This window comes from Astyanax mexicanus, chromosome 11, assembly GCF_023375975.1.
Source record: "Astyanax mexicanus isolate ESR-SI-001 chromosome 11, AstMex3_surface, whole genome shotgun sequence".
NCBI lineage: Eukaryota > Metazoa > Chordata > Actinopteri > Characiformes > Acestrorhamphidae > Astyanax > Astyanax mexicanus.
This window is the reverse complement of record NC_064418.1, coordinates 48,227,192-48,239,123: the sequence shown is the minus strand read 5'-3', so window position 1 is coordinate 48,239,123 and position 11,932 is coordinate 48,227,192. Positions and strand designations below refer to the sequence as shown.

The 11,932-nt window shown below is 40.0% G+C and overlaps 1 protein-coding gene across 1 annotated transcript in view; it reads left to right on the top strand.

The window, feature by feature from the left end:
• The first annotated feature begins 785 nt into the window (after positions 1-785).
• Positions 786-11,932, top strand: part of thsd7ba (thrombospondin, type I, domain containing 7Ba) — a 391,489-nt gene continuing 380,342 nt past the window's right edge. The window contains exon 1 of the mRNA XM_049484694.1: positions 786-953. The gene's annotated coding sequence lies outside the window, so the exon portion shown is untranslated. The remainder of the gene's footprint in view (positions 954-11,932) is intronic.

Genomic DNA, 11,932 nt, shown 5'->3' with positions numbered 1-11,932 from the left:
GGTGGAATAACCCTGGTTGGTTTTTAATCACAGTTTTTTTTTCATGCATCTTGGCATCATGTTCTCCTCCACCAGTCTTACACACTGCTTTTGGATAACTTTATGCTGCTTTACTCCTGGTGCAAAAAATTCAAGCAGTTCAGTTTGGTGGTTTGATGGTTTGTGATCATCCATCTATATATATATATATATATATATATATATATATATACACATACACACACACAGAAAGAGAAAGAAGGAGAGGGACATAATACATGCAGACAGAGAGACCATTAAGACAAAATGACAAATGAAAGACATAGTACAGACAGAAATCAGATATAAAGAATATAAGAACAGAAAACAGAAAAAGGAAATAAAGAAAAAGAGAGACAATATAGAAAGATAAAATAGGAGCAATAATGGAGAGAAGACTGAGAGATAACAGAAAAAAAGAACAGAATGGAAATAAGAAAGACTATTCAATGATGGCAAAGTGAATGGCATATATTAATATGCGTGTGTGTTGGGTAGGGGTGTGTGTGTGTTGGGTTGGGTAGGGGTGTGTGTGTGTGTTGGGTAGTGGTGTGTGTGATGTGTGTTGGGTAGGGGTGTGTGTGTGTGTGTGTGGTGTGTGTTGGGCAGGGGTGTGTGCTCGGGGAAGACGGTGGGTCTGGCTAAATAGGAATCATCCCTGTTAGCCAATGAGTTTAAAGAGAGAAGCAGATGTCAGTGGAGTGTGTGTGTGTGCGCGAGAGTGTGTGTGTGTGTGTGTGCGCGAGTGTGTCTGTGTGTGTGCGCAAGTGTGTGTGTGTGTGTGTGTGAGAGGTTCCACCTCTCCTCCCTCAGTGAGAGGAGCGCAGAGAGAGGAGCGCTTTCACATCTCTCACACACTCTCTCGCTCTGGCTCTCGCGCTCCGGCTCTCGCGCTCTGTTCGCTGGGCTGAGGAGGAGGAGGGATGCTGCTGAAGGTAAGACCCTCGCTCTGCTGCTCGCCACTGCCGGGGGGACGGCTGTGTGTCACACGGAGACAGAGATGTTTGGATTAGCCGCTGCGGTGATGCTCCTGCCTCCCAGATTGCTGTGATTTGATGCACGCGAGAGTGTGTGTGAGAGAGAGAGTGCAGGAGAAGTGATGGAGGAGAAGAGAGGGAACGCTGAGGAGTTTGTGGTGACCCAGGAAAAGCAGGAGGAGAGGAGGAGGTTATATAAGTGCAGCAGGACGACGAGACCGTCAACAACCTAGATTACACAAGTTTAAGATCTGCTTCCAGATGAAGGGATGGAGAAAAGAGGGACGCAGAAAAGAGGGATTGACAAAATAGAAGGAAAAGAAGAACTAAGTGAAGGGAAAATAAATGACAAGGGAGAGAGGACTGAGAATCGAAAGAGGATTGAAAGAGATGAGAGAAGAATCAAATGAAGACTGAGCAGAAGGAGAGAAAGTGATGGGAGGAAAAGGAAAGGAAAGGAAAGAAAAACAAACGGTTTGGCAATTGAGTAGAATTAAAAGAGAGTTGCAAAGGAGGATTGAAAGAGATTAGAGAAGAAGCAAATGAAGACTGAGCAGTAGGAGAGAAAGTGATGGGAGGAAAAGGAAAGGAAAGGACAGGAAAGGAAAGAAAACATAGAAGGTTGGAAATTGAGTAGGTTTGAAAGAGAGTCATAAAGGAGGATTGAAAGACATTAGAGAAGAAGCAAATGAAGACTGAGCAGAAGGAGAGAAAGTGATGGGAAGAGAAAAGGAAAGGACAGGAAAGGAAAATGTAGAAGGTTGGGAGAATTGAGCAGGATTGAAAGAGAGTTGTAAAGGAGGATTGTAAGATATGAGAGAAGAAGCAAATAAAGACTGAGCAGAAGGAGAGAAAGTGATGGGAGGAAAAGGAAAGGACAGGAAAGGAAAATGTAGAAGGTTGTGGAATTGAGTAGGTTTAAAAGATAGTCATAAAGGAGGATTGTAAGAGAAAGAGAAAAAGTGATGAGAAGAGAAAAGGAAAGGAGAGAAAAGGAAAATGTAGAAGGTTGGGTAGAAGAAGAGAAATAAGAGGGATTTTATGAAACAAAATAATGAGGGTGGGGAAGACAGAGAAGAGGATTGAAACTGGAAGAAGTGAAAGACATAAGGAATGAGGTAAAGTAGATGAAGGAGGATTGCCGAGATTTGACAGAGTTGGCAGGAGGAAAAGAGTACTGAGGTAGAGGATTGACACATTACAGAGCAGAGAGGAAAGAAGAGAGAAGGAGGACTGTACAGTAGGATTGAACATTCAGAGGGAAGGAAGGTGGCTGCGGAGAATTGAAAGAATCGTGAGGAGGTGTGAAACAGAGGAACGAGGACTAAATGACAATCCAGGATAATGATTAACAGAGAAAAAGAGGCTAGAAGGAGTTCAAATTCAAATGCCTATGCGTGATAGTTGAAATATGATAATTGAAATAATTGATAATGTCAGAAATTGAAGAAGTCAACTATGAAAAGGTGGTTAGTAATTATGGACTGAAAATGATTGAATAAACTGAGATAAGGAAAAGGGGATTGATGAGGATTGATAAACAATGTGGAAATAAGAGAGAGAAATCGAGAAATTGAGGATTGTGAGGAATTGAATTATAGGAAATATGACAGAAAGAGGATGAGCTGATGAAGGAAACTAGACTGAGGAAAAAGAAAGAAATCTGTAGGAATAGAAAGAAAGATAAAATGGAGAAAGATAATTAAGGAGGGAGAATTGAACATCGATAGGGAAGGATGGAAGGAGGAGTGAAAAAAAACAGGGAAATATGAAGAGAAATGGACTAAATGAGCAGATAAAGATGCAGGAAAGGACAAAATACGGTATGTTCAATGAAGCAGAGGAGAAAGAGAAGAATAGAGGGAATAAAAGAGTAAAAAGAGAAGAGAAGGAGAAAAGCAAGGTGGCAGAAAACGAGCAGCTGCATGGCTGAGCCGCCGTTGTTTCTGAACTCATGAATTAGTAATGAAGGAAGGCTTTAACTATTTAACCTTCGAGGACCCGAAGCAGCAGCCGGCCCGGCTTTCCCGGCCATTCCTGTTCCCTCTATCCTCACTGAATAATAAAACCCAGGATCTCAGGGGCACCACTTAATGATACCAAGTTGGCGAGTTAGCTTCTGTGTCGTAGCTGTTTTATTATGAGCCTCAGAGTGGACATGCTGGGAATCTTATGGCTTATTAAATTTATAATAACTCACTGTGTTTAGTATAAGCTTCACAATGTGGGCAGTCTGTACTGTTGTACTTGTGCTTAGGGAGGTTGGCATTGGTTTTTGTTGCATCAGTTGAACCTTATGTTTCAGTACGTTTAGCTGTAGGAAACACCAGGAATGTTTTAATGGGGACAAATTATGCAATAGTATTTTTTTTGCATGCTTTTGTATTTCTACTTGGGTCTTGATTGTCCCTATAAACTCTCAAAGCACCAAAATAAATTAGTTGAAAAAGTTCAGGAAGAAGTGTCAGGAATAATTTTCTTCTATGAGTCTTTGAATGCTCCTCCCATTATTGTGATGTCACAATAAAGAAAAAAAAATCTACATAGAGCCACCCTACCTGTCAACCCCCACCACAGCCCCAATCACAGTTGATCAGTTGATGATCAACCATTTCAGTCAGTTTGGTTTAGAATCTCAGACAGTACACAGCAGGATTAGGCAGAAGACTTTGTTTGAAGGAGGGATCTGTACCTACTGTCGGTGGCAAGTCAGCATGCAGATGAAGGAGATGTATGAAAGCTTGTAAATATTTTTATTAAAGTTTTGTGTTTCTACAGCTCTGGAAAAAATAAGAGAGCACTTGAAAATGACGAGTTTCTTTGTCAATTTTACCAATTTGAAAACCTCTGGAATATAATCAAGAGGAAGCTGGATGATCACAAGCCATCAAACCAAACTTAACTGCATGAATTTTTGCACCAGGTGTAAAGGCATAAAGTTATCCAAAATCAGTGTGTAAGACTGGTGGAGGAGAACATGATGCCAAGATGCATGAACAAAAAAAATGATTAAAAACCAGGGTTAATCCACCAAATATTGATTTCTGAACTCTTAAAACTTTATGAATATGAACTTGTTTTGTTTTTTTGCATTATTTGAGGTTCTGAAAGCTCTGCATCTTTTTTTGTGTTATTTCAGCCATTTCTCATTTTCTGCAAATAAATGCTCTAAATTACAATATTTTTATTTGGAAGAAATTTGGGAGAAATGTTGTCTGTAGTTTATAGAATAAAACAACAATGTTCATTTTACTCAAACATAAACCTATAAATAGCAAAATCAGACAAACTGATTCAGAAACTGAAGTGCTCTCTTAATTTTTTTTTCAGAGCTGTAGTCATAGTTCAGCATCAATTAGCTTGTTTGTGTTTTGCCCACTTAGCACAATCTAATGTGGTAAACACTCAGCATTAACATGAAGTGGCCAGCAAGAGCTCATTTGCATAAAAGTGACAGAGCCCTTAAATGTCTTATTCTTAAAGTGACTGAAACTTTACAACTGATGCTCTCAAACACTTTATTAAGAGGCAAGAAATTCAAGAAATTAACTCTTGATGAGTTCAGCACAGCTGTTAACTGGAAGCCTCTACCTCATAAAGCTTTTAACTGGTACTTTAATTTACAATTTTCCCCAAATATAACCTCTGTTTCTGTCTAAATGTACCTCTGTTGTCATTGCTGCATGCAAATAATACCAACTAATACCAACTACTGCAGTATATCACTGTGTTTTTATTTAATAATGGGGGCAGCTAGAAAGTTCTCTTGTCACCAAATAAGTAAATATTATAATATTACATTACATTACATTACATTACATTACATTACATTTGGCAGACGCTTTTGTCCAAAGCGACTTACAATAGTCAAGTACAATGTAAAATAAGTTTAAAGGAAAAACATCTTTGGATAGGGATAAAAGGAGGACAAAAGGGAGTAATAGGATAGAGGAGTGAAGGAGGGGAAGAAGGAAATGAGGTTAGAAGTAGTTAGTGTGTTAGAGGTGTTAAGAGAGTAAGTGCTCTTTGAAGAGCTCTGTCTTCAGGAGTTTCTTAAAGATAGTGAGAGATTCTCCTGATCTGGTAGTAGAAGGTAGTTAGTTAGAGGTGTTAGGAGAGTAAGTGCTCTTTGAAGAGCTCTGTCTTCAGGAGTTTATTAAAGATAGTGAGAGATTCTCCTGATCTGGTAGTAGAAGGTAGTTAGTTAGAGGTGTTAGGAGAGTAAGTGCTCTTTGAAGAGCTCTGTCTTCAGGAGTTTCTTAAAGATAGCGAGAGATTCTCCTGATCTGGTAGTGGAAGGTAGTTTGTTCCACCATTGGGGAACTCTGTATGAGAACAGTCTGGATTGCTTTGTGTGAGTTTTTGGCAAAGCGAGGCGATGTTCATTGGAGGAGCGCAGCGGCCGGGAGGTAGCGTAAGTCTTCAGGAGTGATCAGTGCAGGTAGGAAGGAGCTGTTCTGTCATCACCTTGTAGGCGATTGTAAGAGCTTTGAATTTGATGCGAGCATCAACTGGTAGCCAATGGAGCTCAATGAACAGCAGGGTGACATGTGCCCGTTTTGGCTGGTTGAAGACCAGACGTGCTGCTGCGTTCTGGATCATCTGGAGTGGTTTTACTACACAGGCCGGGAGGCCAGTTAGCAGGGCATTGCAGTAGTCGAGGCGTGAGATGACGACCGCTTGTACCAGGAGTTGGGTGGCCTGTTGCGTCAAGAACGGTCTAATTTTTCGGATGTTATAGAGCGCAAAGCGGCAGGACCGAGCAACTGAGGCCACATGGTGCGTGAAGGAGAGTTGGTCATCAACCAGAACACCCAGGTTCCTAGCAACCTTTGTTGGTGAGAGAGAGAGAGAGTCGATACTTATAGAGAAGTTGTGTTGAAAAGATGGTTTTGCTGGTATAACCAGAAGTTCAGTCTTTGAGAGATTTAATTGAAGGTGATGCTCCTTCATCCATGAGGATATGTCAGAGAGACACTGCGATATCCGTGCAGAGATTGAGTGATCTTCAGGTGAGAACGACAGGTATAGCTGGGTGTCATCAGCAAAGCAATGGTAGGAAAATCCGTGTGAGCGGACAACCTGAGAGGTGGTGTATATGGAGAAGAGAAGGGGTCCCAGTACCGAACCTTGGGGAACCCCAGTGGATAAGGAGCGGGCTGAGGACAGCTGTCCTTGCCACGACATGAAGTCATGAAATCTTTACTGAGCTGGACGAAAGATCAGTGTTAGCAGGACCAGACCCAGCTTTACAGAAGAACTACAGTTCTTACATCACTTCATGTGTGCAACATTTATAACTGTCCACTGAATACTGAATTTAAAATTACAGGAATTGTAGAAAAACTACCAAGGCACAAACCTTTTACCTGTGTTATTTAAATAGCATTCGTGCTTGTGAACATTTCTACACTGATGAGCTGTTTATCAGTCATTACTGAACAAACTAGTTCATGCTTAACTGCAGCAGAAGCACAAAACTCATATTTTGAAAGAACTGGCATCTCCTTTACCTTCTGACTGGCCACAGACAGTAGGTATAGATCCCACCCTCAGAAGAAGTCTGCTGGATAATCCCGCTGTGTACTGTCTGAAGTTCTTTACCACCAGGCGAAAATAACGTTTCATAATAAATACAATGCATTTAATAAGCATTAAATTGAGGACATATCATCAGTGCTTAAAGATCACTGACCCAACTGTATATTTCATCACTGGGATTGTAAAATAATCTGTTAATTTGTATTATTTGCAGCCAAAATATAAAAAAAAAAATATTTGTTGTACTGTGCGTAAGAGAGTATTTGAATAGCAAGGTAAAAATCCGTAAAAAATGTCTGTAAATGGTCCAAAATCAAGCTAAATTTGAAATGAAGAAGAAATGGGTTTTCATCTAATTTTTCAATTGTCAAGTTTATTATTTTAGCCGCAAAGAGAATTTAAAGAAAAAAAAAAAGAATTTTCTCTAAATTTTCAGATTTGCCCATTTTCGTGTATTGTAATAACAATCTGATGGTATAGTCCTTAAACTTGCTAAATGCAAAAATAAAATAAAAAAATCAGAAAATAAAGATTATTTTTTTCTGAAATTACAATTGTGAGGGGCAGACATGAAAAAAAAAATTAAATGGATAAAAAAACGCATTTCTTGTGCACTCCACTACATAAAAAAAGAAATAATACGTTTTTACAACCAGTTTTCTATTTTTGCATTTACCTTAAACTAATCATAATTTTTGTGATTATAGTATTGTTACAATATTGCGTAGCTCTATTAGTGCATGATTACAAACTGTGGTTTGAGCATATGGACTAAAATAAAGAAATATAATAATTATGACCTTATTCTAAAATTTAAAAACAACTTTTTTAATGCAGTATACTATACAGTATATTGAATATTAAGCCATATATGGATGCTTATGGCTTAATATAACTTAATAATACTTAATAATAATGCCTTCCAGTCCTATAAAACACACTTGTGTGGTCCCTCTCTCTCTTTTTCTCTCTCTCTTCACTGATAATGTTGGTCTCTGAAGCTCTGGATTGCGATGCCCTGAGAGCACCTTTCAGCTGGAGCTGAAGTTAAGCTGATCCTGCCTGAGCAAGAGTCTAATAGTGTAAGATTTCAGAGCGTTTAGGCCGCTTAGTCCTCTGCTTTTTTCCTCCCATTCTGTCCAGAATATAATAAACGCCGCTGACCGCCCAGTGGCTTTGGCTCAATCCCGGCTCGCAGCCCCCAAATCCTTTTGTTCTGGGCAAATAATGGAAGGTAGGCTTTGACTGATCAATCCCATTATGTCTGAGGTAGCCCAGAGTGAGTGTGTAAGTGTGTAAATGTGTGTCTATAAGTGTGTGTGTGTCCGATCAAAGCTTTTTCTTTCCCCCTTTTCCCCCTTACGGCAGCTTGCGATTGTCATTAGCTTTAACTCTATGCATGAAAGATCAGCACTGAATATATATGCAAGCCAATGAGATCAGCCCGGCCGCGTGCGCCGCTGTAGACATGCTGAATAAGCGGTTAGCGCGGTGTGTGTTTGTGTGCGTTCGTGTGTGTTTATGTGTGCGTTCGCATGCGTTTTTGTGTGTTCACGCGTGTTGCAACGCTTGTTTTTCCTGACGTTCAGCGTCTGCACCTTTGCGCTCGCTCGTTAATAGCGGATCGGCCTGGCAGAGCATCTTTTCTCCCCGGCAGGAAGTGGATGTCAGCGAGCTGCTGGTTGGATCTTTTGAACTTCGCCGCTGCTCTGAAAGCTTTGCCTCACTTTGAAGCTCACCTGCTCCACATTCCATTCAGCAGAGCACAATCACTCCTCATGTGAAAATATCCAGTATTGCAGAACCGCCTATAGAGTGAGGACGTCAAGTTTGGTTCATTAGCGGCCACAGCGGCTACAGGAACTCTACAGGAACTCTACAGGAACTCTACAGGAACTTCTTTTGAAATCCAGTATTGTCAAGCTTCCTATGGATGGAGAACTTCAGGTCAGCTCCATTGGAGGCCGGAAAAGCTATGGTTATGGTAACTTAACAAAATATGCAATATTTGGAAGGTTTCCTTGGTGTAAGAATCTCAAGTTTGGTTCATTAGCGACCACAGCGGCTACAGGAACACTACAGGAACTTCTTTTGAAATCCAGTATTGTCAAGCTTCCTATAGATGGAGAACTTCAGGTCAGCTCCATTGGTGGCCAGAACAGCTATGGTTATGGTAACTTAAACTCAAAATATGCAATATTTGGAAGCTTCCTGTTGAGTAAGAATGTCAAGTTTGGTTCATTAGCATCCCCAGCAGCTACAGGAACTCTACAGGGCCTTATTAAATGTTCTTTGTAATGGTAACTTTGCCTAATATCCAGTATTGCAAAGTTTCTTCAAAATATCCAGTAATGTAAAGCTTTCTATGGATGGATAACTTTGGATCATGTCAATAGGTGGCCAAAACAGCTATAGATATATAAGTTTGGTTCATCAGCGGCTACAGGAACACTACAGGAACTTCTTTTGAAATCCAGTATTGTCAAGCTTTCTATAGATGGAGAACTTCAGGTCAGCTCCATTGGAGGCCAGAACAGCTATGGTTATGGTAACTTTGCAAAATATGCAATATTTGGAAGCTTCCTGTTGAGTAAGAATGTCAAGTTTGGTTCATTAGCATCCCCAGCAGCTACAGGAACTCTACAGGGCCTTATTAAATGTTCTTTGTAATGGTAACTTTGCCTAATATCCAGTATTGCAAAGTTTCTATAAAAGATCCAGTAATGTAAAGCTTCCTATGGATGGAGAAATTCAGGTCAGCTCCATTGGAGGCCAGAACAGCTATGTTTATGGTAACTTAAACTAAAAACATACAATATTTGGAAGCTTCCTGTGGAGTAAGAATGTCAAGTTTGGTTCATTAGCATCCCCAGCAGCTACAGGAACTCTACAGGGCCTTATTAAATGTTCTTTGTAATGGTAACTTTGCCTAATATCCAGTATTGCAAAGTTTCTATAAAAGATCCAGTAATGTAAAGCTTTCTATGGATGGATAACTTTGGATCATGTCAATAGGTGGCCAGAACAGCTATAGATATATGAGTTTGGTTCATCAGCGGCTACAGGAACACTACAGGAACTTCTTTTGAAATCCAGTATTGTCAAGCTTTCTATGGATGGGAAACTTCAGGTCAGCTCCATCGGAGGCCAGAACAGCTTTGGTTATGGTAACTTTAAAAAATATGCAATATTTGGAAGCTTCCTGTTGAGTAAGAATGTCAAGTTTGGTTCATTAGCGGCCACAGCGGCTACAGGAACTCTACAGGAACTTCTTAAATGTTCTCTGTAATGGTAACATTGCCTAATATCCAGTAGATATTATATCATAAGAATGCTGAGTTTGTCCATTAGTGACCGGTTAAGGGTTTGATGGCACATGGTCTTCTTTTAGAGCGATAAAACCAGAGAAAAAGAGGTGAACAGAAATATATTGGATGTCAGCGAGCTGCTGGTTGGATCTTTTGAACTTCACCGCTGCACTGAAAGGTTTGCCTCACTTTGAAGCTCACCTGCTCCACATGAAAATATCCAGTACTGCAGAACCTCCTATAGAGCGAGGACGTCAAGTTTGGTTCATTAGCGGCCACAGCGGCTACAGGAACTTCTTTTGAAAAGGGTTTGAGTGATAATAAATATCATATAGATGGAGAGCTCCAGGTCAGCTCCATTGGAGGCCAGAACAGCTATGGTTATGGTAATAAAATATGCAATATTTGGAAGCTTCCTGTTGAGTAAGAATGTCAAGTTTGGTTCATTAGCGTCCACAGCAGCTACAGGAACTCTACAGGAACTTCTGAAATGTTCTTTGTAATGGTAACTTTGCCTAGCATCCAGTATTGCAAAGTTTCTTCAAAATATCCAGTAATGTAAAGCTTTCTATGGATGGAGAACTTTGGATCAGGTCAATTGGTGGCCAGAACAGATCTCTGTAATGGTAACTTTGTGCAATATCCAGTATTGTTTCCTAGAGTGTAAGGATCCTGAGTTTGTCTTTTTTAGTGATAAAACTGAAAGAGAACAGAGGAACTTAGGCCAAAAAATCCAGTATTGCAAAACCTCATATTGAGCAAGGACGTCAAGCTTGGTTCATTAGCGGCCTCAGGAACTTCTGAAATACTATACTTGCCCAGGATCATGCATTGCAAAGTTTCCTCAAAATATCCAGTAATGTAAAGCTTTTATGGAGTGAGATTATTGGGTCAGGTCCATTAGTGGCCACGGCAGCCTAAGGACACTATACTTAAAATATTCAGAGTTTGAATGGTAACAAAAACTCCATATCTTTATAATGGAACCTTCGGCATATATGCAGTATATTCATGTGAAGTGATGAGGCAGACTTTAGTGGTCCATTAGTGGTTACAGTGGATACAATACCAGGAACATCTTTTAAAATAGTGTTTTAGTGAAGAAAACCAGGTCCAGTAGTGGCAACAACAGCTTCAGGGATGTTGCAATGGTTTGCAAGAGTTTAAAGTAACCTTGGATTCTTTTAAATGTTAAAAGATTGAGTGGTGATAGCTTTTGGCAATTTGGATTTGATGAGGACTTTGGTCAATTGCGGCAACATGGAGCATTTCCCATCAAGGGTTTAAAGCCGCTGTAATCATAACTTGCCTGATATGCAGTACTATAGAGCTTCCTAGCAAGGATGTTGGGTTTGATTTTGCATTAAAAAAGACATATTGGCTTCTTTTGAAATGTTCAAAGACTGAGAGGCAACAAAACTAATGGAAAAAATGGTGAAAACAGGAACGTTTTCCAAAAATGCAGTATTGTGGAGCTTTATATTGAGTGAGAATGATGAGTGTGGTTCACTATAAGCCATCGTGACTATAGGAACTCAACAGATTCAGGGATGTTGCAAGAGTTTGCAAGGGTTTGAAGTAACTTTGGCTCCTTTTGAAAGTTCAGAGGTTGAGCAGTAATAGATGTTGAGTTTGGTCAATTAAAGGCCATTGTTACTACAGGAATTCTATAGGAGCTTCTTTTGAGGTGTTCAGGCTCAGTGAATACAACTCCATATCTCTATTTATGGTATATTTACCAAATTTGCAGACCTCTGATGTAGAGTTTGGTCCAGTAGTGGCAGCAACAGCTTCAGGGATGTTGCAATGGTTTGCAAGACCTTTACATCTTTTGAAATGTCCAGAATTTTATGGAGCAAAGAATGCAAGAATGCTGAGTTGGATTTATCACTGGAGAGAGCAGCTTTAGGAGGCTTCTGTATGAAAAGTTGGAAGTTTGAAAGCTCATTATCTCTGTAAAGGTAATATTTAATGTCATATTTTTTTTTCCAAGTAGCTTTGAAGTATTTCTGGAGATCCATTCATCATGAAACATTCACACAGAGCTCGTTTACACCTTACATTAACTCCTAATGACTACCCACTGTT